Consider the following 26,287-nt stretch of genomic DNA (forward strand, 5'->3'; position numbering starts at 1 on the left):
TCCCCAACAAGAGAAGCCACCACAATGAGAAGCTCGAGCACCACAACGAAGAGTAGCCCCCGCTCACCGCAACTAGAGAAAGCCCGTGCTCAGCAACAAAGACCCAACACAGCCAGAAATAAATAAATGAATAAATAAATTTATTAAAAAAGAAAAACAACTACCACTTATAGACTATACGCTGTGTGCCACGCATCGTGCTAGATGCCAGAGACTCTGTGATAAATCAGATGGCACCTCCACCTTCCAGTTACCAGAGAGGCCTTGTCTCAGCAGCTTCTCAGACATCACTGAACTGAAATGTTTGAGGGTCAGCAGCTTAAGATCTATCTGCTTCTAGTAAGTGTGCGCAACAGTTCAAGAAATTCCTGTGAGCAGTGATACCATGGATCTGGCCCATTAACAAAAACAAACACCTAAAATACTTCCAGCTGGTCAGCGGGGGTAATGCAGCACAGGGCTCTGTCTACTGATGCGGTATCCTGCAAGTTCAAAGAGGATAACGTTAAGTGTGTCTGGGAATTTGAAGATTACGTAAGAAATGTATTACACTTAGAACTACGTCAACTAAGCCCTTTAAATATTCGTAGGTGGCACCCATTTCTAGACAAAGTTATTGAGACTGTGTGATGTAGGGTGAATATGTCACGCTTCCAGATTTGCTCAACTGGTATCTCCATTTTTCAGTTAACAGAGGGGTCAGCCTTGTGACTAGTAGGTACTCAGACACCTGAAATGTTTGCATGTAGGTTGAACACTAACGTTTGCTAAGCCTGCCCAGTAAGTTGTTTTGTTTTTTTCTTGATCAGTGTACCCAACTGTTCAAGAAATTCCTATGAACATGAATGCCCTAGATCTAGCCTATTAAGGAAAAACAAATTTCTTCTTTCTTAAAGTCAACTGATTTAAAGCAGTGCTCAAAATCAAGTTTGATGGCAAATTTCAACACTGTAAAACTTAACTCATTTTTGTCACATTACATGTTATCTGACCTGACGATTTGGTCCCCCAAAAAGCAGAAAATTGGCAAACTATTTGCCTTAATCATTCTCTTTTTTGTTTTCTTTTTCTGGCCTTGTGGCATGTGGGATCTTAGTTCCCCAACCGGGGATTGAACCGGTTCCCCCGGCAAGTGGAAGCACACATTCCTAACCACTGGACCACCAGGGAATTCCTCCTTAGTCATTCTTGTACTGCTTTAGGACCACATATTTTTATATTGGAGATGTGTGTCATGTTTTTCTACCAATATATGTGCCTGACCCAACCCATGAGAAAGTAGCCAAACTTTCCAGGTACGTACAACATACAGTGCTGGCGTCAAGCTGGTCCAGCTGGACAAGCAAGCACGCTGGAGGCTCGGTAAGACACAGAGATAATCCTCACAAAGATTCAGAGGCTTGCCCGCCCGCCAGCCTGGTGCCTCGGGGTATGGCGGTCAGGGGTGTGCTGGGACACACGTGCTAAGTAAAAGACTGACTGCAACTCCTGGCATCCCTCACCACAGAGAAAGAGGCCTCTGTGGATTCTGGTGATGCATGGTGATGCACCCTCAGGACAAGCTCTCCAGTCCATATACCAGGTGACCCAAAGGCACCCCTTCGCATGGGGCCTGGAGCAGGAAGGAAGTCTTCGCTGCGCCCAGGCTACAGGCAAAGCAGTTCTGCTCGGGCCACATGATCCAACGGGCCTGAAGCTAGTGGAGGTGATGCTGTGAGGGGCCATCGGCCAGCTCAAGGGAGAGGCACAATGCAGGCCCAGCTCTGCTGCTTGAAAAATAGCTCCTGATTACGCCACAGGGCTCTGGAAGGGATTGAATGTCTGACCATGGACACCAAGTGGCCCCACATCAGCACTGCCCGTCATGACCTGGATTCTGTCAGACTCATAGGACCAGGGGAGCCCAGAGACGGTCCATAACAAGATGGCGCACCCAGGCTGAGCCCAGGCAGGACGAGAGAGCACACGTGAGCCGTGTGAGCAGTAGCCAGACCCCTGCCCCCACCGTGGCTGCACTTGCCACCCCTCTCCCCACCGCAACTGACATGGATAGCCGCATGGTGGCGGGGGTCCCGTAAAACCAGATGAAGCAGGAAGCAAGTGCCCACACTTGATTATGAGGGGTTGGCTCAGTGAGAGAATTCAAGCCAGAAAATGGATGGCAGCTTCATTGTAGCCACACTCAGGAGTTACCTTGAAAGACAGTGGCACGGGGAAGTCTTCCCGATGGGCAGTGTACCTGATGGTATGTGCTGAGTGAAAGGAAAAGCAGCCCAGGATAAAAATATAGAGGGACTCACGGGCAGTGGTGAATGACCTGGCTGGCTATTTTGGGCACCTGGAAGACCAAGGATGAGGAGGTCTGGGATGGAGGACCCCTTTGTGGATGGACGTCAGAGTGTGGGCTCAGGGGTGCACTGCAAAGTGCACGCCATGCTCAGCAGAAAGCACCCACCACAGAAGAGGCGCCCGCCAGTCAGCTACATCGACAGACGGACTCAGCCTGTGGACGTCCGCCGGCCTTTGTCATCAGCCACCCCAGCACTGGAAAGAAGGTCACAGAAATGGAGTGGCCGTAGTGCCAGAGATGGACAGCTGACATGAGCCCCACGGCGTGGACTCCTACGTGCCAAGGCTGATCTAGCTACCTCTGCCTCTGAACGTCCAACCTCCCAGCGACTGAAACCATCCCAGAGCCCCCGCAGTGGCACTATTTTCTGATAGAACCAACCAGCCACTTCGTGGCAAGTTTACAGCATCCTGGGAAGGTGCACCGCGTGTCCCACAGGAATGAGCACTTATTCCAGGCCGACTGCCCTTCCTGCACACAGAACCTCAGCCAGCACCACACTTGGGGGCTGTGAAGTGTCTCACCCACCTAGTGTTCACCCCAGAGACCCACTTCAGCATCCTGCACATCCCAGCCCCGGCGGGACCCAGCACTAGGAGGCCCTGCCCCCAGCACAGCGGAGCGGCCCGTTTGGAAACAGCCCTCTGCCGCCAGGATGAGATGCCATCTTCCAGGTCGTGTGCTCTGAGCCTGAGGCCTCTGCGGCGGCGTCTCCAGTACACAGGATGCAAGGGCCCGAGAACCAAAGGGCAGAAGTGGGAGCAGCCTGCTTACCATCCTTCTCGAGGGCCCTCTGGGGGCCTTCCTGCTGGCCATCCCTCCCCCTCTGCACTCTGGAAAGCCGGGGGACACAACGAAGTTCCCACCGAGCTACAGGATATGGCTGCTTTGTGCCCGTGTGTCCAGAGGCCCAGAGGTAAGGGGAGAAGCCCCACCTTGGCAGGGGTAATTGGCTCTGAGCACCACTAGGGGTAGAGCTGCCGCCCCACAGCAAGGGCAGCGGTCACTGCGGTGATCCACGTGGGACCACTGTGACTATGAACGGTCAAGTGCAGCAACACCAACCCGAGAAGAGGATCGGATCCTCAGAAACGAGGGCTGGGGTCACACCACCAAGCCAGCCACCAGGACTAGGAGTGACAGAGGAGGGCAGGAGGAACTGAGGAGACGGTGGCGGAGGAGCCAGCGTGCATCGGCATGGCCCTGAGTCCTCGAGCAGCCACAGACCGTAGTTCGTCCCACCGCCCAGGAGCCCTGGAGCAGCTGAGCGGAGCCCTGTGGCAGGCGGCGGACGGGGCTGCCAGGGTGGGTGCGCTTGAACCTCCCTCCAAGACAGAGCCCACTGCCAGTGACACTGTAGCCACAGCGTCTGGGGGCTCCATCCAGCCTTCAGCCCGCGGCCACGCCCTCCCAGGCAGCCCCCAGCCAAGGACTGGCCAGGACCGTGTTTGCCCAAAGTGGGACTCCTTTAAGGGACAGCCTTGACCCTGGCCCTCCCGTTGAGCTGACCAAGGCTTCGCCAGATTGCCAGCCTAGGCGAGGGCCCTCCCTGCCCGGCCCTGCGGCTTTCCTCTGTCCCTTCCACACGCGTGCGTCAAGCCCACGTTGTGACCTGCGAGCTTTTCCTGCTCAGTTTTGCTTCCTCTCCTTGGGTCTTTCGCAAGCTTTCCCCCGCCCCCCCCCCCCCCCATGCGTCTCCTGTCGCTGCCAGAACGTGTTACCACAACCTGGGTGGCTGCACACGACAGCAGTGTGTCGTCTCACAGTTCTGGGCGCTGGAAGTCCGAAATCGAGCTGTCAGTAGAGCCGCGCTCCCCCTGACGACCAAGGGAGGAATCGGCCCCAGCTTCCGGGGGCCCCTAGCCCTTGGGATGCCCCTTGGCTCGTCGCCATGTCACCCCAGTCTCCACCTCCGTCCTGAACATGGCACTCTGTCCTGTGTGTCTGCTTCTCTTCTCATGAGGACACCGGTCATGTCGGACTAAAGGCCGGCCCTGCTCCAGGGTGACCGCCTCCCAGCTTACATTCTAATCACATCTGCAAAGATCCTCTTCCTAAATAAAGGCACGTTCACGGCTACCAGGGGTTAGGATTCCAACATATCTTTTTTTTGGGGGGGCAGGACCCGATTCAACCCACACCCCCACCAGCTCACTCACATTCACTGTCTGCTTCCAGAGGTCCCAACTGACACAAAAGGTAAAAAGGTGGTTGACGTGTCAATTCAGCTGACATAGAGAATTAATTATTCAGTCATCTAGCGGAACGCACCAAGTTTGACTTTATCATTTCCTTAAAGCCCAGATACTGTGAAGCACTGTGATATGTAGATTTCTATCAGAGAGAAAAGGTCAGCCCAGAGGTTATTGCCCTGTAGGACATTAACCCATTTTGTATCTATTAGCCAGTTCATTTCAGTGTTCCCAGGACTGACTGTATAAATCTCTGTTCCTCAAATTCCCTTTTGAACCAGACTTGTTATCCTACTGGTTCCCCCATTAATTACAAGTTGAATAAAATCTTTGACAGCTGTTCCTTTTGTACATATTTGAGAGCCACATTGCAAACCTGTTGACATTGTGCTTTAACAGCAACTTGGACCTCCCTGTGACCATGAACTCACCCCCTGCATCCCTCCTCCCGGGAGCCCTGGGCAACCCACCCTGAAAGAACAAATTTCTGTGGACCAGCCTTGCAGAAAAACCACGAGCCCATAATCTTGACACCATAAATGCTTAATGCTCAAAGGTGACAAATTTTCATTGCGTTTTATCACCTGATAAATCTATGAAGTTGGTGACTAATAGGAAATTGAAGAAGGCCATTCACAGAGTTGTTCAAATTCAGATTTTGCATGCTAGAGTAACGCACTGCCGACAGTTTGATAGGGCTCTGCTACCTAATTCAAACCTCACTATGAGCGATATTACACACATTTTTACAGATGAGAAAATTGAGTCTCAAAGGAATGTAAGCAATCGGTCTGTCTCAGGCTACCACCTGGCACTGCAGGAAGTCAAGTCCACATTTCCAGCCTCTACACCAGCCTTCCTCACGTCTCAACTGCTGAAGAGGGTTCTCTTCCTAAAAGTTACATCACATGTGTTTTACCTAAATACGTGTGAATCTATTAATTATGCATACACAGAAAATAATGGGACATCTACCAGGAATTTCTAAAGTAAATACCACCATTATTTCTCTGTATCTTAGCACAATATAAATTATTACAAACTCAAAAGTGAATCCAAACTCTAAAGTGAATCATGTTTATTCTTTTTTCTTTTTTTTATTGAAGTATACTTGATTTACAATGTCATGTTAGTTTCAGGTATATAGCACAGTGTGTGTGTGTGTGTATATATATATGTATTCTTTTTCAGATTCTTTTCCCTTTTAGGTTATTACAAAATATCGAGTAGAGTTCCCTGTGCTGTACAGATCCTTGCTGATTATCTATTTTATATACAGTAGCGTGTATATGTTAATCCCAACCTCCCCCCACCCCCTTTCCCCTTCGGTAACCATAAATTACTTTTCTGTGTCTGTGAGTCTACTTCTGTTTTGTAAATAAGTTCATCATTTTTTTTTAGATTCCATATGTAAATGATATCATATGATACTTGCCTTTCTCTGTGTAACTTACTTCACTTAATACGATAACCTCTAGGTCCATCCATGTTGCTGCAAATGGCATTATTTCATTCTTTTTTATGGCTGAGTAATATTAAATTGTATATATATATATATAACACATCTTCCTTATCTATTCTTCTCTCGATGGACATTTAGGTTGCTTCCATGTCTTGGCTATTGTAAATAGTGCTGCTATGAACATTGGGGTGCATGTATCTTTTCAAATTATAGTTTTCTCCAGATATATGCCCAGGAGTGGGAATGCAGGATCATATAGTAACTCTATTTTTAGTTTTTTTAAGGAGTCTCCATACTGTTCTCCATAGTGGCTGCACCAATTTACATTCCCACCAACAGTGCAAGAGGGTTCCCTTTTTCTCCACACCCTCTCCAGCATTTATTATTTGTAGACTTTTCCATGATGGCCACTCTGAAGGGAGTGAGGTGATACCTCATTGTAGTTTTGATTTGCATTTCTCTAATCATTAGCAATGTTGAGCACTTTTTCATGTGCCTGTTGGCCGTCTGTATGTCTTCTTTGGAGAAATGTCTATTTAGATCTTCTGCCCATTTTTTGATTGGGTTGTTTGGTTTTTTTTGATATTGAGTTGTATGAGCTGTTTATATATTTTGGGAATTAATCCCTTGTCAGTCGCATCATGTGCAAATATTTTCTTCCATTTTATGGGCTGTCTTTTTTTTTTATGGTTTCCTTTGCTCTGCAAAACTTTTAAGTTTAATTAGGTCCCATTTGCTTATTTTTGTTTTTATTTTCATTACTCTAGGAGACGGATCCAAAAAGATATTGTTGTGATTTATGTGGAAGAGTGTTGTGCCTATGTTTTCCTCTAGGAGTTTTATAGTATACAGTCTTACATTTGAATCATGTTTGTTAACACAAGGGTAACATATTCCCCTAACACCTTCTCAGTCTGTGAGTATGTGGTGTGGCAGTTATCAAGCCTGGAAAGCATACCCTGAAATTGGAGACATAGAAGACCAGTGCCTGATTCAACCTAAGATGCTCAAGTGGGCTGTGTGCACAGGACGAGGGTGGCTGTGCTGGGATCAGCCTACACTCCCACCATTTGTCAGGATGGGATACACAAACGCTTCCTGAAGACCAGATGTGGGTCATGCCGGAGAGCGCTATCCTGTGGTCATCTTGTGCCCTACAGATACTCTGCAAAGCCAGAGGGGACCCAATAGCAAGATGCTGGATGCCAAAGCTAAATTTTTAGGGGCTGAGGAAGGAGGACCAAATGAGCATCCCGAATAGCGATGCATCAGCCTGGATCAGGGGAACAAGGGTCCCCGACACTAGGACTCTCCTGGGATCCTGTGGTATCACCTGCAGAAGGCAACTGACTCATTAGTCAGTTTCAAACACCTACCCTGCCCGGAGAGCATCCTGGACCATGCCAGTTCAAAGAGGGGCTTTCCTACTCGATATGCCTCTCTCCCCTGACCCTTTTCCAACACTGGTGTGGGTCCAAGAAACTGGATGGGATGCAGGAGCAGGAAGACTGGGAGAGAAGAAGAGGCTAAGGGCAAGACAGGGAAAGAGCGAAGAAGCCAACCACCTGCCCTGATCCACACTGGGGAAGGGAAGGAGATTTGGTGCAGAATTAGAACTGACCGTTACCTCAGAATAGCAGGAAATCCTTGTGCCTGCCTGACTTTTCTTCCAGGAACAAGGGAAGATTACCTCTGATTAATAACCTTTGTACGGACTGTAGGAGACAAAAATAAAACTGAATTTCCAGTATGTTACAAACACTGCTTGTTTCACATACCAGCTATACGCATTTTGACGCCCAGTAGGAAGGAAACCTGTTTAGCTTTGGCTTAATGTGTTTATTAAGAAAATTTATCCAAAATTTGGAAAGAAGAAAAAGGGATTATGAGCTGTTGTTTCAGTGTCCAGCTCAAAGTTTCTAACAAGCTTGCTAGAAAAACCTTCGTCTGACTTGCTACTTAGTATTGGTTAGGATGTTTTACAATTCTAAAGGAGATTATCTTGAAGAAAACTGATAGCACAGCAACTGATATTTGTTTTAGAGGAGAGCTAACCCCCCAAAGTATCATTTATTGCTCTGTGGGAAATTAGCCATGTTTTTAGTAATGCAGTAATCTCATTCTACATTTAAAAAAAAAAGTCTTTCCTGATTAACAAATGGACTCTTGTTCCTCAAACGCTCCTTGAGGCTTTACCATCCTGCTGGTCCTCTCATTAATGACTTAATCAATCCTTGACACATTTTGATTTTATATTTGTATGAGATATTCATGCTTTGTAACTTTTTGAAAATTAAACTTTACAACTGTTTCCAAAACTTAACTTAGCTGCCAAAACACTACTAGCTTTTTTCCTAATCTCATTAAGCCCACTGACATCCCCGGGGACCATATCTCAAGGAATCTGCTTTGGAAATTGCCACCAAGGCAGTCGCCTGTTAGCCAGGAGAACAAAGGAAGTGCCTGGTTTGTAAATAGGCATGATGACCCTTGTTGATTAAGCCAAAGGAAGATTTCAGGCCGTCCAAAAAAGACTAAAAATCCAGACAGCGTCCCAATTCACACACTCCTCTCATCCCCTCATCACCCCTGAGAGTAAAGTGAGGTTCTGCTGTTTAGGAAAATGCAACTAACATAAACATCCTCATGCCAAATATTTAATTAGGTATTTGAACTTTGGTATAGATACACAGATACATGTAGGAACATATGAGGTTGTTTTTTAATTAAAAGAGAGTTCTTTTTGATTGGAGGCTACTTGGAAAAGACCAATAATCACAAAAGTAACTATTAGAATTACAGGTAACTACACCTTCAGAGAGAATTGAGCCATGTTCGGCTGTTTAATCAATTGTTTTCATTTGCAGAATCAGGATGGAACCTAAGATGCTAATAATGTCATCTCCTTTCTTTATTTAACAATATGTCAAAAATATTGTCATTAAATATTGTTCTGCATGATTTTTAATGGCCTCAAAGTTGTCCACTGTAGGGAGGTACCAAAATTTATTTTATGAATCTTGAACTGTGGACCATTCAGGTTGCTACAAATTCCTAACAATTTCTTTAGGTTAAGTTCCTGGAAGTGGAACATTAAAATGAACTGTATTTGTCGAGGTCTTTTTTAACATGTTGCCAAACAGTCCTCCCAAAAGATTGTACAATTAAGAATTCCACCAATAGGTGTATGAGTGTGCTGTTTCCTTACATTCTCCACAATACTGGGTATGGTACTTTTAAATATTTTGCTGAATTTTTAAAATTGAATTATAGTTGATTGACAATATTATGCTAGTTTTCAGTGTACAACAGTGATTCAGTTATATATATATAAAACATTATATATATATATATATATAATATATATATATAAATGTTCTTTTAAAATTCTAAAATTTTTAAAATTCTAAAATTATAATTAAAAAATTTTTTAATTATAATTTAAAGTTTTAAAAATTATAATTTAAAATTTTTTTAATTAAAAAAATTTTAATTAAAAAAATTTTTAATCTTAAAAATTTTAAGGGGAGGAGCTTCAAGATGGCGGAAGAGTAAGACGCGGAGATCACCTTCCTCCCCACAGATACATCAGAAATACATCTACATGTGGAACAACTCCTACAGAACACCTACTGAACGCTGGCAGAACACCTCACAGCTCCCAAAAGGCAAACTCCCCACATACCTGGGTAGGGCAAAAGAAAAAAAAAAACAGAGACTAAAGAATAGGGACGGGACCTGCACCAGTGGGAGGGAGCTGTGAAGGAGGTAAGGTGTCCACACACTAGGAGCCCCTTCGCGGGTGGAGACTGCGGGTGGCGGAGGGGGGAAGCTTCGGAGCCACGGAGGAGAGCACAGCAACAGGGGTGCGGAGGGCAAAGCGGAGAGATTCCCGCACAGAGGATCGGCGCCGAGCAGCACTCACCAGCCCGAGAGGCTTGTATGTTCACCCGCCGGGGCGGGCGGGGGCTGGGAGCTGAGGCTCGGGCTTCGGTCGGATCGCAGGGAGAGGACTGGGGTTGGCGGCGTGAACACAGCCTGAAGGGGCTAGTGCACCACAGCTAGCCGGGAGGGAGTCCGGGAAAAGGTCTGCAGCTGCCGAACAGGCAAGAGACTTTGTCTTACCTCTTTGTTTCCTGGTGCGCGAGGAGAGGGGATTAAGAGCGCTGCCTAAACGAGCTCCAGAGACGGGCGCGAGCTGCGGCCATCAGCGCGGACCCCCGAGACGGGCATGAGACGCTAAGGCTGCTGCTGCCGCCACCAAGAAGCCTGTGTGCGAGCACAGGTCACTCTCCACACCGCCCCTCCCGGGAGCCTGTGCAGCCCGCCACGGCCAGGGTCCCGTGATCCAGGGACAACTTCCCCGGGAGAACGCACGGCGCGCCTCGGGCTGGTGCAACGTCACGCCGGCCTCTGCCGCCGCAGGCTCGCCCCACATTCCGTACCCCTCCCTCCCCGCGGCCTGAGTGAGCCAGAGCCCCCGAAGCAGCTGCGCCTTTAACCCCGTCGGCCTACACGCAGAGGCGGGGCCAAATCCAAAGCTGAACCTCGGGAGCTGTGCGAACAAAGAAGAGAAAGGGAAATCTCTCCCAGCAGCCTCAGGAGCAGCGGATTAAATCTCCACAATCAACCTGATGTACCTGCATCTGTGGAATACCTGAACAGACAACGAATCCTCCCCAATTGAGGAGGTGGACTTTGGGAGCAACGATACATATATTTTTTTCCCTTTTTCTCTTTTTGTGAGTGTGTATGTGTATGCTTCTTTGTGTGATTTTGTCTGTATAGCTTTGTTTTTACCATTTGTCCTAGGGTTCTGTCTGTCCGTTTTTGTTTTTTTACTTAAAAGTCTTTTTTTTTTAATAATAATTTTTTATTTTAATAACTTTATTTTATTTTATTTTACTTTATTTTCTTTTCTTCTTTATTTATTTATTTTCTGCCTTTTATTCTGAGCTGCGCGGAGGACAGGTTCTTGGTGCTCCAGCCAGGCATCAGGGCTGTGCCACTGAGGTGGGAGAGCCAAGTTCAGGACACTGGTCCACAAGAGACCTCCCAGCTCCACATACTATCAAACAGCGAAAATCTCCCAGAGATCTCCATCTCAATGCCAAGACCCAGCTCCACTCAACAACCAGCAAGCTACAGTGCTGGACACCCCGTGCCAAACAACTAGCAAGACAGGAACACAGCCCCATCCATTAGCAGAAAGGCTGCCTAAAATCATAATAAGGCCACAGACACCCCAAAACACACCACCAGACGTGGACCTGCCCACCAGAAAGACAACATCCAGCCTCATCCACCAGAACACAGGCACTAGTCCCCTCCACCAGGAAGCCTACACAACCCACTGAACCAACCTCAGCCACTGGGGACAGACACCAAAAACAACGGAAACTACGAACCTGCAGCCTGCGAAAAGGAGACCCCCAAACACAGTAAGTTAAGCAAAATGAGAAGACAGAGAAACACAGCAGATGAAGGAGCAAGGCAAAAACCCACCAGACCTAACAAACGAAGAGGAAATAGGCAGTCTACATGAAAAACAATTCAGAATAATGATAGTAAAGATGATCCAAAATCGTGGAAATAGAATGGAGAAAATATGAGAAACGTTCAACAAGGAACTAGAACTAAAGAGCAAACAAACAGTGATGAACAACACAATAAATGAAATTAAAAATTCTCTAGAAGGGATCAATAGCAGAAAGACTGAGGCAGAAGAACGGATAAGTGACCTGGAAGATAAAATAGTGGAAATAACTACTGCAGAGCAGAATAAAGAAAAAAGAATGAAAAGAATTGAGGACAGTCTCAGAGACCTCTGGGACAACATTAAACGCACCAACATTCGAATTATAGGGGTCCCAGAAGAAGAAGAGAAAAAGAAAGGGACTGAGAAAATATTTGAAGAGATTATATTTGAAAACTTCCCTAATATGGGAAAGGAAATAGTTAATCAAGTCCAGGAAGCACAGAGAGTCCCATACAGGATAAATCCAAGGAGAAACACGCCAAGACACATATTAATCAAACTATCAAAAATTAAATACAAAGAACAAATATTAAAAGCAGCAAGGGAAAAACAACACATAACACATAAGGGAATCCCCATAAGGTTAAAAGCTGATCTTTCAGCAGAAACTCTGCAAGCCAGAAGGGAGTGGCAGGACATATTTAAAGTGATGAAGCAGAAAAACCTACAACCAAGATTACTCTACCCAGCAAGGATCTCATTCAGATTTGATGGAGAAATTAAAACCTTTACAGACAAGTAAAAGCTAAGAAAATTCAGCACCACCAAACCAGCTTTACAACAAATGCTAAAGGAACTTCTCTAGGCAGGAAACACAAGAGAAGGAAAAGACCTACAATAATAAACCCAAAACAATTAAATAACTGGTAATAGGAACAACATATCGATAATTACCTTAAATGTAAATGGATTAAATGCTCCAACCAAAAGACATAGATTGGCTGAATGGATACAAAAACAAGACCCCTATATATGCTGCCTACAAGAGACCCACTTCATACCTTGGGACACATACAGACTGAAAGTGAGGGGATGGAAAAAGATATTCCATGCAAATGGAACTCAAAAGAAAGCTGGAGTAGCAATTCTCGTATCAGACAAAATAGACTTTAAAACAAAGACTATTACAAGAGACAAAGAAGTACACTACATAATGATCAAGGGATCAATCCAAGAAGAAGATATAACAATTGTAAATATTTATGCACCCAACATAGGAGCACCTCAGTACATAAGGCAAACACCTAACAGCCATAAAAGGGAAATCGACAGTAACACAATCATAGTAGGGGACTTTAACACCCCACTTTCACCAATGGACAGATCATCCAAAATGAAAATAGATAAGGAAACACAAGCTTTAAATGATACATTAAACAAGATGGACTTAATTGATATTTATAGGACATTCCATCCAAAAACAACAGAGTACACATTCTTCTCAAGTGCTCATGGAACATTCACCAGGATAGATCATATCTTGGGTCACAAATCAAGCCTTGGTAAATTTAAGAAAATTGAAATCATATCAAGTATCTTTTCCAACCACAACGCTATGAGACTAGATATCAATTACAGGAAAAAATCTGTAAGAAATACAAACACATGGAGGCTAAACAACACACTACTCAATAACCAAGAGATCACTGAAGAAATCAAAGAGGAAATCAAAAAATACCTAGAAACATATGACAATGAAAACACGATGACCCAAAACCTATGGGATGCAGCAAAAGCAGTTCTAAGAGGGAAGTTTATAGCAATACAATCCTACCTTAAGAAACAAGAAACATCTCAAACAACCTAACCTTACACCTAAAGCAATTAGAGAAAGAAGAACAAAAAAACCCCAAAGTTAGCAGAAGGAAAGAAATCATGAAGATCAAATCAGAAATAAATGAAAAAGAAATGAAGGAAACGATACCAAAGATCAATAAAACTAAAAGCTGGTTCTTTGAGAAGATAAACAAAATTGATAAACCATTAGCCAGACTTATCAAGAAAAAAAGGGAGAAGACTCAAATCAATAGAATTAGAAATGAAAGAGGAAAAGTAACAACTGACACTGCAGAAATACAAAGGATCATGAGACATCAAGCAACTCTATGCTAATAAAATGGACAACCTGGAAGAAATGGACAAATTCTTAGAAATGCACAACCTTCTGAGACTGAACCAGGAAGAAATAGAAAATATGAACAGACCAATAACAAGCACTGAAATTGAAACTGTGATTAAAAATCTTCCAACAAACAAAAGCCCAGGACCAGATGGCTTCACAGGCGAATTCTATGAAACATTTAGAGAAGAGCTAACACCTATCCTTCTCAAACTCTTCCAAAATATAGCAGAGGGAGGAACACTCCCAAACTCATTCTACGAGGCCACCATCACTCTGATACCAAAACCAGACAAAGATGTCACAAAGAAAGAAAACTACAGGCTAATATCACTGATAAACATAGATGTAAAAATCCTCAACAAAATACTAGCAAACAGAATCCAACAGCACATTAAAAGGATCATACACTATGATCAAGTGGGGTTTATCCCAGGAATGCAAGGCTTCTTCAATAGACGCAAATCAATCAATGTGATACACCATATTAACAAATTGAAGGAGAAAAACCATATGATCATCTCAATAGATGCAGAGAAAGCTTTTGACAAAATTCAACACCTATTTATGATAAAAACCCTCCAGAAAGCGGGCAGAGAGGGAACTTTCCTCAACATAATAAACGCCATATATGACAAACCCACAGCCAACATTGTCCTCAATGGTGAAAAACTGAAACCATTTCCACTAAGATCAGGAACAAGACAAGGTTGCCCACTCTCACCACTATTATTCAACATAGTTTTGGAAGTTTTAGCCACAGCAATCAGAGAAGAAAAAGAAATAAAAGGAATCCAAACTGGAAAAGAAGAAGTAAAGCTGTCACTGTTTGCAGATGACATGATACTATACATAGAGAATCCTACAGATGCTACCAGAAAACTACTAGAGCTAATCAATGAATTTGGTAAAGTAGCAGGATACAAAATTAATGCACAGAAATCTCTTGCATTCCTATACACTAATGATGAAAAATCTGAAAGTGAAATTAAGAAAACACTCCCATTTACCACTGCAACAAAAAGAATAAAATATCTAGGAATAAACCTACCTAAGGAGACCAAAGACCTGGAAAATTATAAGACACTGATGAAAGAAATTAAAGATGATACAAATAGATGGAGAGATATACCATGTTCTTGGATTGGAAGAAGCAACATTGCTAAAATGACTCTACTACCCAAAGCAATCTACATATTCAATGCAATCCCTATCAAACTACCACTGGCATTTTTCACAGAACTAGAACAAAAAATTTCACAACTTGTATGGAAACACAAAAGACCCCAAATAGCCAAAGCAATCTTGAGAAAGAAAAATGGAGCTGGAGGAATCAGGCTCCCTGACTTCAGACTATACTACAAAGCTACAGTAATCAAGACAGTATGGAACTGGCACAGAAACAGAAATAGAGATCAATGGAACAGGATAGAAAGCCCAGAGATAAACCCATGCACATATGGTCACCTTATCTTTGATAAAGGAGACAAGAATATACAGTGGAGAAAAGACAACCTCTTCAATAAGTGGTGCTGGGAAAACTGGACAGCTACATGTAAAAGAATGAAATTAGAACACTCCCTGACACCATACACAAAAATAAACTCAAAATGGATTAAAGACCTAAATGTAAGGCCAGACAGCATCAAAGTCTTAGAGGAAAACATAGGCAGAACACTCTGTGACATAAATCACAGCAAGACCCTTTTTGACCCACCTCCTAGAGAAATGGAAATAAAAACAAAAATAAACAAATGGGACCTAATGAAACTTAAAAGCTTTTGCACAGCAAAGGAAACCATAAACAAGACCAAAAGACAACCCTCAGAATGGGAGAAAATATTTGCAAATGAAGCAACTGACAAAGGATCAATCTCCAAAATTTACAAGCAGCTCATGCAGCTCAATAACAAAAAAACAAACAACTGAATCAAAAAATGGGCAGAAGACCTAAATAGACATTTCTCCAAAGAAGATATACAGATTGCCAACAAACACATGAAAAAATGCTCAACATCACTAATCATTAGAGAAATGGAAATCAAAACTACATTACGGTATCACCTCACACCGGTCAGAATGGCCATCATCAGAAAATCTGCAAACAATAAATGCTGGAGAGGGTGTGGAGAAAAGGGAACCCTCTTGCATTGTTGGTGGGAATGTAAATTGATACAGCCACTATGGAGAACAGTATGGAGGTTCCTTAAAAAACTAAAAATAGAACTACCATACGACCCAGCAATCCCACTACTGGGCATATACCCTGAGAAAACCATAATTCAAAAAGAGTCATGTACCAAAATGTTCCTTGCAGCTCTATTTACAATAGCCAGGACATGGAAGCAACCTAAGTGTCCATCATTGGATGAATGGACAAAGAAGATGTGGCACATATATACAGTGGAATATTACTCAGCCATAAAAAGAAACGAAACTGAGTTATTTGTAGTGAGGTGGATGGAGTTAGAGTCTGTCATACAGAGTGAAGTAAGTCAGAAAGAGAAAAACAAATACCGTATGCTAACACATATATATGGAATCTAGGGAAAAAAAAAAAAAGATCATGAAGAACCTAGTGGTAAGATGGGAATAAAGACACAGACCTACTAGAGAATGGACTTGAGGATATGGGGAGGGGGAAGGGTAAGCTGGGACAAAGTGAGAGAGTGGCATGGACATATATACACTACCAAACGTAAAATAGATAGCTAGTCGGAAGCAGCCGCATAGCACAGGGAGATCAGCTCGGTGCTTTGTGACCACCTAGAGGGGTGGGGTAGGGAGGGTGGGAGGGAGACGCAAGAGGGAAGAGATATGGGAACATATGTATACGTATAACTGATTCACTTTGTTATAAAGCAGAAAGTAACACACCATTGTAAAGCAATTATATTCCAATAAAGATGTTAAAAAAATAATAATAAAAAACAAAAACAAAAAAAAAGATGTGGCATATGTATACAATGGAACATTTCTCAGCCATAAAAAGGAACGAAACTGAGTTATTTGTAGTGAGGTGGATGGACCTAGAGACTGTCATACAGAGTGAAGTAAGTCAGAAAGAGAAAAACAAATACCATATGCTAACACATATATATGGAATCTAAAAACAAAAACAAAAACAAAAAATGGTCACGAAGAACCTAGGGGCATGACGGGACTAAAGATGCAGACCTACTAGAGAATGGACTTGAGGATACGGGGAGGGGGAAGGGTAAGCTGGGACAAAGTGAGAGAGTGGCATGGACATATATATACTACCAAACGTACAATAGCTAGCTAGTGGGAAGCAACCGCATAGCACAGGGAGATCAGCTCGGTGCTTTGTGACCACCTAGAGGGATGGGATAGGGAGGGTGGGAGGGAGGGAGATGCAATAGGGAAGAGATATGGGGACATATGTATATGTATAACTGATTCACTTTGTTATAAAGCAGAAACTAACACACCATTGTAAAGCAATTATACTCCAATAAAGATGTTAAAGAAAAAGAAAAAAAATTTTAAATTAAAAAAATTTTTTAAATTCTAAAATTTTAAAACATTAAAAATTGAAAACATTAAAACATTATATATATAAATGTTCTTTTTCAGATTCTTTTCCATTATAGGTTATTGCAAGATACTGAATATAGTTCCCTGTGCTATACAGTAAATACTTGTTGTTTTAAACATCTTGGTTCATTTAATATACTGGTTAATGCAACTGGTCAATTTAGTAGGCAGAGACTGGTATCTCATGGCTTTAATTAGCACTTAATTACTAGGTAAGATCAATACTTTTTCATATATTTTGGCCATGTTTTCCTAGTTGTATGTTTATTTTTCTACATGAACTTCAGTATCAAATTGATTGGGTCCTAGAAAAGATTTATTGGTATTTTTATTGACGTCATATTAAATTCATAAATTAACTTACAGAGAACTAATGTGCTTATGATACTGAGATGTTCTATCTAAGAACACTGGATGTTTTTCCATTTGTTTAAAATTCATTGTTGTATCTTTTAGAAGTGTTGCAAAGTATCCTCGTATAAATTTTGCACATTTGTTTTTATGTTTATTCCTAAATACATTTTCTATATTATATTGTCTAAGTGGCAATTGTGTATCTGAAGCCTCTTATTTTTCTTTTAAGAAATTTATTTCTTTCATTTATTTATTTTTGGCTGTGTTGGGTCTTTGTTGCTGCGCGCGGGCTTTCTCCAGTTGCGGCAAGCGGGGGCTACTCTTCGTTGCAGTGCGCGGGTTTCTCATTGTGGTGGCTTCTCTTGTTGCAGAGCATGGGCTCTAGGCACGCGGGCTTCAGTAGTCGTGGCACAAGGGCTCAGCAGTTGTGGCTCGTAGGCTTTAGAGCGCAGGCTCAGTAGTTGTGGCGCCCGGGCTTAGTTGTTCCGTGGCATGTGGGATCTTCCCGGACCAGGGCTCGAACCCGTGTTCCCTGCATTGGCAGGCAGATTCTTAACCACTGCGCCACCAGGGAAGTCCCTCTTATTTTTTGTATGCTGATATTGTACAATATTTTGCTATCTTAATGAAACTTTTTGTTGAGTCAGCTTTAATTTTGATTCTCTGAGGTTACTGAGGGTTACTATCATATCATCTGCAATAGAGATATTTTACTTTTTTTTTTTTTTTTTTTTTTTACCAATTCTCCTGTCTCCTTTTATAATTAGCATTGGTTAATACCTCTAGTATCAATACAATGTTAAGTAGTGATGTACATAATGGGCATCCTTTCCTGTTCCTGATCTTAAGAGAAATGCCTCTAGTATTTCCCCTCTAAGTAGATGGTGGTTTAGAGCTAAGATATATGATATACATACGAATAGGAATAAGAGTTGAATTTTGTCAATGATTTTTCAAAATCTAGGGAGATGATATTATTTTTCTCCTTAAATCTGTTAATATGGTGTATACAGTTGACCCTTGAACAACGTGGGTTTGAACTGTGTGGGTCCACTTATACTCAAATTTTTTTCAACAGTAAATACTATAGTACTGCACAATCCACGATTGGTTGAATTCTCAAATGTAGAGCTGGGGATACAGAGGATCTTCAGATAACGGAGAAACTGTGTATACCAAGGGCCAACTATAAATTATTCTTGGATTTTTTTAACTGCACAGAGGGTCGGTGCCCCTAACCTGCATGTTATTCAAGGGTCAATTTACTATATTAATGAATTTCCAAATATTGAACCAACCTTGTATTTTAGGATTAAATTGTATTTGGACATGATGCATTATTTCCTTAATGTGGTGGTAGATTCTGTTTACTAATATTTTGTTTAGTATCTGTCTGCTGAACTGTGTCTACCTAAAATGTTGAAGTCCTAAACTACAGTACCTCAGAATGTGACTGTGTTTGGAGATAGGGTCTTTAAAGAGGTAATTAAGTTAAAATGAGGTCTTTAGGGTGGGTCTTAATCCAATGTGACTGCTTTCCTTATAAGAAGACATTTGGACCAAGACAGGCATGCATACAAAAGAAAGGCCGTGTGCAGACTCAAGGAGAAGGTGGCCATCTGCAAGCCAAGGAGAGAGGCCTCAGAAGAAACAAAACCTGCTGTCACCTTATCTTGGACTTTCAGCCTCCAGGACTGTGAGAAAATAAATTTCTGCTGTTTAAGCCACCCAGTCTGTAATATTTTGTTCAGGCAGCCCTAACAAATAATAAAGTATCTTAGCCTTGATAATCATACGTGACATCAGTCTGTAATTGTTTCTGTATTATTTTAAACAGGAATCAGTATCAATACTGTACTGGCTTTATAAAAGTTTTCCCCAACATCACTTAGTTGAAGTTCATCCTCTAATAGACTCTTCAAGTGGGGCTCATAAACTCTGTTCTTCCCAAGCTTTTGCACGTTCAAATCAATTTTTCTATAGTCTTGATACTTGAAGGCGAATACAGTGGGTTGAATAGTGTCCCACAAAGAGAGATGTTCAAGGGACCTCCCTGGTGGTCCAGTGACTAAGACTCTGCCCTCTCGATGCTGGGGGCCCAGGTTTGATCCCTGGCAACTAAGAGTTCACATGTCACAACTAAAGATCCCGCGTGCTGCAACTAAGACCTGGCACAGCCAAATAAATAAATTAACATTTTAAAAAAAAGAGAGAGATATTCAAGCCCTAACCCCTGGTACCTGTGCATCAACTTACTTGGAAATTGGGTTTTTGCAGATATAATTATCTGCACATCTTGGGATGAGGGTATCCTGGATTTAGGATGGACCTGAAATGCAATGACTGGTGTCCTTCTAGAGAAAAGAGGGTGAGATTTTAAACAGAGACACAGAGGGGAAGACCATGTGAAGACAGAGACAGAGATTGCAGTTATGCAGCTACAAGCCAAGAATGTCGAGAGTTGCTGGCACCCACTGGCAGCTAGGAGTGAGGCATGGAACAACAGATTATCCCTCAGAGCCACCAGAACAAACCAATTCTGCCAACACCTTGATTTCAGACTTCTGGCCTCCAGAACTCTGAGAGAATAAATGTCCATTGTTTTGAGCCACCACGTTTGGTAATTTGTTATGATAGCCCTAGGCAACTAATACAGACTAAAATCTTTAGTTCATACTTTTCTTTTCATTGCTGCTCCATGGTTGCCTTACTTTGTGTGCTACTTTGGAGAAGTCTGAAGTCTGAATGCTGTCTAGTTCTCTTGCCCGTGCAAGTTATTTAACCCTTTTGCCTGGAGGCTTCGAGAATTTCTTCTGTATCTTTAAGGTCTAATCTACCACAATATGTCTCAGAATTGACCATTCTCTGTCAACTTTCTCAAGTGGCTGCGGGTTCTTTATCTATTTTTATAGACAATGATGGAGATTGGTATTTTATTTTTATTTATTTATTTATTTATGGCCACACCGCATGGCTTGCGGGATTCTCAGTTCCTCAACCAGGGACTGAACCCTGGCCACGGCAGTGAAAGCACCAAACCCTAACCACTAGACCACCAGGGAACTCCTCCATAGTTTGCTTTTAGGTAATCTTTTGCTATCTTAAAAAATTTCTTCTTCCTTTTCTTTCTTATCTTCGTTTTCTTAGTTGTTAGTCAATACTTTTAACTGATTTTTGAATAATGGTGAAAAATCCTAAAGTTACAGAAGGACACCTACCCTTATACCCCATTCACTTCTCCCCAGAGGCAACCACTGTTCCTTGTGTATCCTTCCAAATATATTCTATGAATATATGAATATTACTGCCTGTCAGTGTATTATATTTTTTATTTTTTACACAAGTACACTATACTATACACGCAGCCCTGCACCTTGCTGTTTTCATTGTACATCTAGGGTATGGTTCCAAATTGGTGCATGTAGAGCTGCCTCATTTTTTTGAAGACTGCATGGTCTTCCATTGCATGACTGTACCTCAATTTATTTAACTAATGCCCTAATGCTGGACTGTAATTTACAGTCTTGCTATTATAAACAATACTGTAATAAATATTTGGTACATATTTATCATTCCACACATGTGGGAGTATATATGTAGCCTAAATCCCTAGAAGTGACACAGCTATTAGAATGGCTAAAATCCAAAACACTGACACCACCAAATGCTGACGAGGATGTGGAGCAACAGGAACTCCCAGTCATTGTTGGTGGGAATGCAAAATATACAGACACCTTGGAAGGAAGTTTGGCAGTTTCTTACAAAACCAAACATACTCTTATGGTATGATCCAACAGTGGTGCTCCTTTGTGTTTACCCAAAGGAGTTGAAAACTTACATCCACAAAAAAACTGCCCACAGATGTTTATAGCAGCTTTATTCATAATTGTCAACATTGGGAGGCAACCAAGGTGTCCTTCATTAGGTGAATAGATTATTTAATAAACTGTGGTACATCCAGGCAATGGAATATTAGTCAATAATAAAAAGAAATGAACTATCAAGCCATGGAAAGTCATGGAGGAAACTTAAACGTATACTATAAGTGAAAGAAGATAATCTGAAATGCTACATGCGGTATGATGTGGAATTCTGGAAAAGGCAAAACTATGGAGACAGTAAAAAGATCAGTGGTTGTAGGGGGTTGGGGGGAGGGAGGGATGAACAGGCGAAGCACAGGGGATCTCCAGAGCACTGAAAATACTCTCTATGATACTATTACGGTGGATACATGTCATAACACACTTGTTAAAATCCACAGCATGTACAGCAGCAAGAGCGAACCCTAATGTATGCTGTGGCCTCTGGGTGATGATGATGCATCAATGTAGTTCATCCACTGTAACAAGTGTCCCGTCTGGTGGGCGTGTGGTGGTTAGCGGGTTGTGCTGTGTGTGGGAAAAAGGGGTCCATGGGAACTCTCTGTACTTTCCACTCAATTTTGCTGTGAACATAAAACTGCTCTAGGAAAACAAAAGTCTACTGTTTAAAATCCTAGGGGTGTTTGCAGGATCAAAGGATATATGCCTTTAAATTTTTGATAGATATAAGAGCTTTCCAGAACCACTGCGGCAATTTACATCAGCCTTGCCTATTTTTGTACCTCACTCTCATCAATACAATATAGTTGAACTTTTTGATCGTCACTGAATTGTTCAAGGAATAGGGTATCTGCTTGTCATTTTAATTTTCGTGTCTCATTATAAATTAGATAGAACATCTTTTTTTTTTTCTTTTTTTTTTTAATGTGTCTGAGCCATTTGAATTTCCTTTTGGGTGAAGTGCCTGTTCATTTTCTTTGCCCATTTTTCTATTAGGGCTGCACCTAATTTTATAGTTAGAAATCTACAAATTGGAATGGGAATGATGGTGTTAAGATCTTATATTGTGGATTGAAAAATATAGTTATCATATACCGTGCAGTCAACCTTGCATCTTTAAGCATGAGGTGAAACTAGAACTGAATGAGAAAAGTCATAGGGTATGGGTACTTTTTCTATATATCTGGGTACAACCTCAGCCTCTTAACATAAGAAACATAAAAAATACCATACCTAAATGTTATAAAGAGCATAGAATCAGGTGCACTGTCTAATTTCATTCATGCTGTCTTTTGTGGAACAGTCCTGAGCTACATTTCATTAGATCATGCAAGGTTCTCTGTGTAGCCTGAAATCTGGACAGCTGCTGAACATACTTTTTGGTAAAATAAAGTTAAGCATTGTACCAGATGCGATCTGCAAACTGACTATTTAAAGTAGCCTGAATAGGGACTTCCCTGGTGGCGCAGTGGTTAGGACTCTGTTCTCCCAATGCGGGGGGGGCCCGGGTTCCATCCACTGTCAGGGAACTAGATCCCACACGCATGCCGCAACTAAGTTTGCATGCCACAACTAAGGAGCCCATGTGCCACAACTAAGACCCAGTGCAACCAAATAAATAAATAGGTAAATATTTTTAAAAAATAAAGTAGCCTGAATAACTCAGTTGGTTTTTTGGCCAAACATGAGTAAGTGGACAAATAGTGAGCATGTGTTGCAGTATCAGACGAGATACTGACCTTTGTACCACTTTCCTAGAGCTACCTTAATAAAACAAAAACAAAATGGGTGGCTTAAAACAAATTTATTGTCTCATGGTTCTAGAGGGTCGAATTCTGAAATCAAGGTTTTGGAGGGCCATGCTCCCTTGGAAACTTGTAGGAGAATCCCTCCTTGCCTGTTGGCAGTTTCTGGTGATTTGTTGGCCATCTTTGGTGTTCCTTGGCTTGCAGCTGTAGAACTGCCATCTCTGCCTTTGTCATCAAGTGGCATTTTTCCCGTGTGTCTCTGGCTTCACATGGCCACCTTCTTATAAGGACACTGTACTCCATCTCCAAAATGACCTCATCTGAACTATATCTGCAATGACTCTATTTCCAAGTAAGATCCCGTTCTGAAGTACTGGGGTTTAGGATTTCAACATACTTTTTTTGGCGGGACACAATTTAACCCATAACAACCTTTCTCTAGAATCTTTTGGGAGAAGGTGAGAGAGACAAGGTAAAAGCCAAAGAGGCCGACACCTTTTACATACACTGCATTCAGCCTGCCTGAGCCATATCGGCGTTTGCTGTAAGCACACAGTGTGGATGACTTACCAAAAGCTTAATTTCAGAGGAACTTACAAAGCACTTCTGCCCCACGTGGATTCTAGACCTTTCGTTTGTGATTCACTGAACTGCATGCTCCACCTTCAGCCATCACCCTGCCACCCCGTCCCTGACAGGACGAGCTGCAAGCTGCAGAGAAAAAGAAATGAACTAAGAAGGGTCAAATGATCCCCCATTAGATCACAGATCAGACTGCAGGCCGGGGAGACTTCTGTCTGCTTCCCGTGCTATTGTGCTCCGAGGGGGGCCCCCTCCTGCTGTCCACCTTGTCGCCCTTTGAGAGCGACAAGGACCCACACATGGAGCTGTTCCTGAAGTAGTCTCAACTGATCTCAAGTTTCAGCCAAAAGACATCCTTTTTGAATTCGACACCTATTGGCCGCCTAACCTATTAAGCATCTATTCACCAAGGGCCAGATCTCACTACTTGGTTCAGTCACCCCTCTGCCGAGAGCCCTTTCTGTCTCGCCGTGGGTAGCATCTGAACTTCTGCTTGTTGTCTCAGAATTAATGTGCAGCCTTCCCTTGCTTTCCTGAGGAATTTTGTACTACTAATCCACTCACATCTAAGTGGTTTTTTCCTTCTTTCCCAAACTCACCTTAGAGCATTTCTTGCCCTTTTCAGTGGCCAAGGAATTTTATCCTAACTTCTAAAAAGGCAGTGAGAAGTTATCCTTAGTTTAAAATGGGAATATATATACATATATATATATATAATTGCCAATATATATTGAATATATATATTTAGAGCAGGCCACACTTCTTTTTTTTTTTGGTGTGATGACTATATAAGTCCAGATGATCCTTCAGCCAATTATTATTCCCTGCTCCATTCCCCCGTTGTATTTTTTTTTAAAGAGCCATGGACGTTTTCTTTAGATTCTTTGCTAGTAAATAAAAAAATTCTTGCCTTGAATATCATATGATAGCTGGGTGGGGTTTCTTTGTTCTGTTTTTTTTAAGCATGACAGTTTTGTAAGGGATAATTTTCAGATTATCAACTGACTGATCGTTAGAAGTGCAAGCAACACAGAGAGTTTTGTTTTTTTCATCAGTTACACTTCAGGTATTTTTCTTTTGACTCCAGGCCCCAGAGATTGCTGGCTGAAAAGGGCTGGCGGACTTCATTCCAGGGAAGGCAGAAAACAAAGGCCAGTCCTGCCTTCCCCAGCAAGCAGCAGCAGCAGTTTTCTGGAAAGTAGGAAACAGAAAAGAAGAGGAAGATTAGATTTGAGTTAAAATTGTCACTTTCTCTCCAACTGGGAGAAGGTCACTCTCTGACATGATGTGGGGTGTGAGGCACTGTATCTCCCTTGTTTTCAGAAGTCACCTAACAAAATCTCTCCCAGTAGGACACACCTACTCATAAATCAGCAGCGTCAGCTTCAATCACAGCTTGCATTCTAGAATGTAGACACCAGGGAGAGGCTGACCTAAGTTAACCTGGGGGGACTCCATGCCCCCCTGGCTCTCAGAGATTGGAATTTAGAGGATGGCATGCTTCCTGCTGTCTTCACAGGAGCATTTAGGGTGCGCTTTAAATCCCGCATTATCTTTCCATTATGGGTACTTCTCCTCCAAAGTCCTACATTCCTTATCTACCAGGGCCCCAAGTAGGGGGAGGTAAGTGAGGCACTCTCCTAGGGGCAAAATTTAGGGGAACCCTAAATAGCCCCAGTAATCAAGATAAACGGTATTTTAACGCAAAAAAATTAAACAAACAAATTGGCAAACAAAGCTGCTAACTGCTTGATTTTGGAAATGAAGCTTCCAGGGCTGGGATCAAGGTGAGGAGAGAGAGGTGGGCTCGTACAAGTGCAGGGGCAGATCCTGCATTTGAAATTTTGATATATTGTTCATTATGGGGTTTTTTGCATTAATTTTGGCCTTCAAAAAATTTTTAACTAAAATATTTATCTTGATTATTGACTTTTTTTTCCGAATCCATAAATACTGTAACTGAGGCAACTGCCTCTCACTGGCCTCAACCCGAGTCCCGGCCTTTAAAATACTGACGAGTCAACAAAAAGCTATCCACCTTCCGGAACCACGACTCTTAGATAAGGACCAGACTCCGGGGTACAGACGCCCTGCCGTGAAGTCTCCGCGTCCCGGTGGGTTTGGACCCTCCCCTCCGCCTTTCCGCGCTCGGGTATTAAAACACTGCGCGTTCTGCCTGGCCTTACTCGGAGCGGCCGGCGCGCCCGAGCCACGTCCGCTCCCGCGCGTCTGTCCACGTTATGAGATGACCCCTTCCCTCTCAGAGACCCAAGTTTCACTCACCGCCAAGCCCGTGCCGCACAGCGGTCTCCAAGCCCGCGCACTGCCGCAGCGCGCTGTCCGCCAGCATCTTTCCGGCGCCGGGCCCGTGCGATCGCGCCTGCGCGCTCCGCCGTGCGCGGGCGTGAGAAAGGGCCCGCGCCGCTCCCAGGTTGCTCCGGAGGGGCAGAGGAGGGCGAAACTGCTTCCCCGCGCGGCAGTGCGCAGGCGCAGCGGCGCGCGGCGCTTTCTTCCGCCTCAGCCACCGCGGCTCCGGCGGCGCGCCCGTCGCTGGGCCGCCCG

At 43.0% G+C, this 26,287-nt stretch overlaps 1 long non-coding RNA gene across 1 annotated transcript; it reads right to left on the reverse strand.

The window, feature by feature from the left end:
* Positions 1-393: 393 nt before the first annotated feature.
* On the reverse strand, positions 394-26,096 carry LOC137767600 (uncharacterized). The gene is made up of 3 exons (XR_011074550.1): positions 26,009-26,096; positions 23,714-24,916; positions 394-482 (listed from the first exon to the last, which is right to left on the reverse strand). It is a non-coding gene; the product is annotated as an uncharacterized lncRNA (long non-coding RNA).
* Positions 26,097-26,287: the final 191 nt, after the last annotated feature.

Source organism: Eschrichtius robustus, chromosome 7, assembly GCF_028021215.1.
Source record: "Eschrichtius robustus isolate mEscRob2 chromosome 7, mEscRob2.pri, whole genome shotgun sequence".
NCBI classification, from domain to species: domain Eukaryota; kingdom Metazoa; phylum Chordata; class Mammalia; order Artiodactyla; family Eschrichtiidae; genus Eschrichtius; species Eschrichtius robustus.